This window comes from Ochotona princeps, chromosome 9 (assembly GCF_030435755.1).
Source record: "Ochotona princeps isolate mOchPri1 chromosome 9, mOchPri1.hap1, whole genome shotgun sequence".
Lineage (NCBI taxonomy): Eukaryota > Metazoa > Chordata > Mammalia > Lagomorpha > Ochotonidae > Ochotona > Ochotona princeps.
The window spans coordinates 62819762-62825722 of NC_080840.1; the positions used below are offsets into that span (position 1 = coordinate 62819762).

The following is a 5961-nucleotide window of genomic DNA, read 5'->3' on the forward strand; positions in this document are numbered from 1 at the left end:
ATTTCAATTGGAGTGCTCCAATGAACCCATCCATGTGGAGGTGGAATTTCAACTCTGAGTTTGTGGAACATCGTGCTGTGTCTAAACTGAATCTCTAAAGCATCAGCAAAAAGCTGGCTTCCCATGAATCCAAGATCTACTGCTGCTGGGCGCAGTTTTCCAAGCCAGTTGCAGCAGTAGTGAATCCCAGACTGAGTGAAATAAATAATACATATTCGCAACAGCAGGACCAGGAGTGGCGTGGGGGCCTACGGTCCTGGTCTCGGGGGTTGGGAGCTCTTGTGGTATTGTTTAGGGGTTCAGGGTCGGGAGGTTGGTGGGGTGGGGATACAGAGGTTAACCAAGACAGAGGAAGCAGCAGCAGGTATGTGTTCTCCCTTCTCCCTCGTGGCTCAGTCTTGCTCCAAAGCCAGGCCCACCAGGCCAGAAAGGGGTGCCAGGTGGCAGGGCAGCTTCTCTGGGGCCACGGCAGTTGGGACACGGCCTGCAGGGGCCCGGATCAGGGGCCCCGACCAGAAGGGCAGGGCTGGTCCTGGAGAACAGGTGAGCTTGGCTCCACACAGCTCAGCAGCCACAGGACTAAAGGCTCACTACCTGGGTGCTCTGCGGCTGTCGTAACTGGTGAAAAAAAAATCTCCATACTGGATGCTGCAGCCCGTCCTATCCGGGTCAGGGTCGCTGGAGTCAATTTTGTTGAGAATGGTCCGGGCACACTTGAGGAAGGCCTCCTCCACGTTCTCGTCCATGAGTGTGTTGGTTTCCAGGAACATCAGCTCGTTCTCCTGGGTGAAGCGTGAGGCCTCCAGGAAGGTGACCTCACGTTCGGGGTCCAGGTCTTTCCTGTTGCCAAGGAGGATGACCATGATGTTGGGGCTGGCCAGCGTGTAGGCACCAGTCAGCCAAACGGTCAGCGAGGTGTTCATCTCCCGGCTGGTGATGTCGTACACCAGCATGGCTCAGGTCGACCCTCCATAGTAACTCCTCGTCACTGACCGAAACCACCCCTGGCCACCAGTGTCCCAAATTTGCAGCTTCACCATCTTCCCAACCACATTGACCACCCAGGATCCAAACTTCACGCCAGTCGTGTGGTTCGAGTCCTCTTTGAATTCATTCTTACTTGTGGGGAGCCATGCAGTTGGGTCAGATGGCATGGGTGTGTGATGAGCACTGCTCCTTGGTTAGCAAGGCTAGGAGGAGCTTCTAGCAGCGAGGCAAGGCCCGGCGGAACGTCTCTGGTCACCTCATTGCTGCCTCAGCCCATTGTATGGACACTCAATCACCTCTCTGATGTTTCATAGAATTCTCCTGAGGGTGTTGTTTTTCTGCTAATGTGAAGTGATTCCTGTAACTGGTATGACACTTCAAATTGATCAATCATGTTATGATAAAAACATCTTTAGCGATGTAAGGCTATGACACACAGCTAAAGTATACAATGGTACAATTGAGCCCACTATGTTTCCAAATATCCTGTTATGTGCCCACTTTTGTCCTGGAATTTGCCCTAGTATAAGTAATGTTTTCCTTAAGAAATGGCTTGATAATATCTTGCAACTGATGGCAATCATGGAGGTACAAAGAGTTTGTTTACCATGCACCTCGAACTGTTACAACACATGATATGACGCATTCTAGTTTCTCACCACAGAAAGCAAAAGTATATGGGGCATCTTCTAAAGGGAAACAAATGTGAACCCCCTCAACATGGCTTAAAATCTCAATCTTATATTAGCACGTATGTTTAGGGAAAGAAAACAGTTTATATAGATAAAAGGAAGTTTTTTGTAAAGGCCCTCTGTAGATTGGCTGAGCTGCCTTGATCGCTTTCACTGCCTTTTAACAAAGAACAAAAAACAATTGAATCAGCACTAGGTGAAGGTGATAGTAATTAATGCATGACTTGATTATAAGATTTAGCAAAGAACCTATGTTATATGCTTGTATAAGATCCTTTTATTTATAATCTTTTAATTCTGTATTCTTAATATTTTAATCAATATTAGTTTGTGTTTAGTAAAAATTGATTTTGAGTATAAAATTAATTTTGAGTATAAGTAAACTACTTCTCACTATGTAACTGCATGTGCTGCCAACTGTGGAATTCCTGGCTTCAGCCAGGTCACTGCAGATTTCAATGAGTAATGGCTTGCCAAAAATGTTTTCTTTAAAGTAAATAATATGTTAGGATTGTTTTTTGCATTTTCTTAACCATGATGTAAAAATGAAACAATTGGATATTGTGCAAAATTTTGTGATGATTTGTGTATAAATAAAGAAGACAACTTTTCTGAGTTGTCCATTATGAGCATCAAGCCATAGTGGTCCGTGTCTTATCTCTTCTTCTTATCAACTCGCCGATCCACGCATCCTTTGCAAGCTCTCAGTCAGCCGGAGCAGGTCTCCTGCACTTAATGAACTGATTCTCTGCTTATTTAGAAGTATGGATAACAAAGAGGACAGGATTATTCCACTCAAGGATATGCCAGATTTCAACTAGTGCCATGTTCCAGCTCTGCGCCTTGTGTGTTGACAGAGAGAATGGAAGCTGACCACTTCATCTGCTGATTATTGATTTAACAGTTTTGCTAGTGAAACACATTATTTAACTAATTTGATTCACCTTCTTGCTCAACAATCGGTCTTCCTAATCCATTTACTTTGTTTTCCTCATCTTGCCCCATCTATCCTCTGTTTCAACATTAAACATCTAGAAATGTTTGTGAATCTTGAGAGGACAAAAATTTCCATTCCTTTGAGGAGACACTGAAACAGTGAATTTTCAGGTATTCAGTCTGAACTGTTTCAGTGAGTGTGGGCTGTGAAAGTTCAGATTTTTTTCATTCTACTTCTTGCTTTTTTTCTTTTTAAAAAAGGGTTTATTTATTTTAATGGAAAGAGAATGTCTCCTATTTGCTGGTTTACTCTCCAAATTGCCTTGTAGCTACAGCCAGAGATGTGTCAGTCTGACACTGGGAACCAGCGGCCTCTTCCAGGTCTCCCACATTGGGTGCGGGAGTCCAAGGCCTTAGACTATCCTCATCTGTTGTTTTCTAAAGCCATAAACAGGGAGATAGATCAGAAGTGGAACAACCCTGACTGGAACCAGTGACTATATGATATACTGGCCCTGTAGGTGGAAACGCAGCCTGACACAATCATGCCAGCTCCTCTTTTTTTCTTATTCAATTCTACTTCTCTTTCTATTTAAAAGGGAAGTTAAAAAGAAGACTTTCAAACACCATAGCAGAAAAATGCATTGGGAACATCTTCTCCATAATTCCATTTAAGGCAGCTGAAAATCCTGGAAGTTACCTATAAAGCAAACAGAAGATAAAGAAAAGTACAGGAAGTGAGGCAGACCAGATAGCTAAGTGACACAGTATGTGGAGAAAGAAATAGTGGTGGGTTGCCTGGGCTGTCTTCTTACTGTGTTTGTACTTAATCCAGTGCTTTAGAAGCTGGTAACACTCAAATGCCAACAGATCCAGTCAGGAAAGCAATGTAACAAATGAACAGCATTTCTCACTCTTGAATGGAGTGGCCAAAACAAAACAAGGAAGCAAGGAAGGAAGGAGGGAAAGAAAGAAGGAAGAAAGAAAGAGGTAATAACTGCTGTATTGCAATTCTATACCATAGAAAATATGTAAGCTCTTGCATATTCCATGTGCAGTAGCAAGGGATCAATGGCAGAAGCTGGGATTCTGTCATTCCTCTGCACAACAAAGCATGCTTCTCACCAGCCTGGTGTCAGAAGAGACCAAGTGGGAAACTGTATTTTCTGCCCACCAGGTATGAGCTTGGGTTGTCAGAGACCCTAATGAAGACATAGAGAAGCTAGACATCCATCTTCATCTGCCACGAGACACCTCTCCCTGCTGCAGAAGTGTCCTAGCAGTATCCATACAGAATCAGTGTTTTCAACAAAGTTCATTGATAGTAAAACCACACCATTCCATGCGTATAGGAGCACTAATAAAGCACCTTGTCTTTCTTCTGGTGACATGAGTAGAGAACCCTTGAGGGTTTCATCCCAGTAACATTAACCTTCTCCTTCTTCCGGGGTGTCTCCTTTCTTCATTTGTGGAGTTTTTTTAATTGAATATACAGTTGAATCACAAAGTATAACATTATCTGATGTGATTATCAATATATATGAGGATGTCTCTAAGACGTTATAGTGGTGATAAGCACTATGAGTTAAACAGCTGCATTTTATAAATTAACTCACACTAACAAGATGTTAACATCAATGTATTATGACTAAATTCTAACAACAACATAAAATGGTAGGGTGCTACAAAATGTATTTTGGCAGTTTCTTTCTAAGTCAAACATATTCCTTTTATATGATTCAAACTTAAATTGCTACATGTTTCTTCCAAAATGCATAGCCTCAAAAACCTTGTAACTGAATACAGATAGCAGCTTTACTTATAAATAACTCAGATGCCCTTCAATGGGGAAATGGTGAAACAAACTCTGTTACAGCCACATCATGTAATACAACTCAACAATAAAAAGTAACAAAGTAACTTGCAGGGCTCTCAGCAGCATGATAATAAGTGAAAAAGATCTCTAACCTCAAATGATCTCATATTGTATGACTCAATTTACTTGCATATAGCACTCTTAACATGCCAAGATTATAAAAGTAGAGAACAAATCAGTGCTTACCATGCATTAGGAAGAGGCAATCAAGAGAATGGAGGTGACTAGAAACAAAGAAAATCTTTGGTGTTCCAAGAGGTATATATCTTTAGCCCATCATTGCCAAGAAAAAAAGAATTTCTTATATGCTTTTGGAAATAATAACACAGAGATTTAATGTACCTATCTTAAAATGTGTCATGGCGGCTGGGGTTATGTTCAGTGAATCAGTCACTGGTAACCCTGACATTCCAAATTCCAAAAGAAGTTTAGTATCAGGAGCTCCACTTCTCTTCCAAATCCATGCTAGTGAACCTGGGAAAGTGGTATAAGATGGCCCAAGTAACTGACCCCTGCCACTTATGTGGAAAGCGAAGGTGAAGTTTCTGTATCCCAGCTTCAGTTTGGCTAAGTCCCAACCACTGTGTCTATTTGTGGCAAGAGTCAGAGGATGGGAACTCTGTCTATCTCTCTCTCACTGCCACTTTTCATTTCAAATAAGTAAGTTTCAAAACAACCATAATAGCCTTAACCATCCTAAAATTATAATACAAAATGCTCAAACTGCCTTAATTTAACCACAGACACACAATAGTTAAGAGAAAGAGTTCTAGATTTATATAGAAATGAGTTTTAGTTATGCGATTTACAAACATCTCTTTTCTTGTGTCTACATTTCTGTATCCATGAACTGGAATAATGATGCCGTAATACTGTGTCCTTGAAATATTTGAGGATTAAAAGAGATTTTCCCTATATTGTACTTGGCAGAAGGCCTTGTATATTGCAATTCCTCAATAAATGTTATCATCAACAGTTTAATTTTACTTTCTACAACTTTATTAAGATATGATTGAAAGATAAAGAGTGGCTGATTAATTTGTGCACAATTTTGATAAGTGTGAATATGAATCTGTGAAGTCTTCATTACAATCAAGGTAACAAATATCTTTATCTTCTTTTACTTTTGTTTTTGTAACACTTAACCTGAGATCTATCGTTTTACATATGAGCCAACAACAACACCTCTATGTATACACCCAGAAGGATTGAAATGGAGATCACAAAGAAACCATCTGCATTGTCATATTCAATGTAGCAGTAGTCATAAGAGCTAAGGCATGGAAACCATCCTATTAACTGTTGGCAGATAAGTGAATAAAGGAATTGTGGTATATACATATAGAATGGGACATGTGCCTTATGAAAGAACAAAATACTGTCTTTTGAGAATTAATCTAAATACTAAAATAAACAAAACAATGTCTAATGTGAATTAATCTGGAAGACATGCTACCTGAAATAAGCCAG

General features: G+C 40.7%; 1 pseudogene; it reads right to left on the bottom strand.

Annotated features, from left to right (window-relative positions):
• Nucleotides 1–434: 434 nt before the first annotated feature.
• On the bottom strand, nucleotides 435–2674 carry LOC131481115 (ras-related protein Rab-4B-like; annotated as a pseudogene).
• Nucleotides 2675–5961: the final 3287 nt, after the last annotated feature.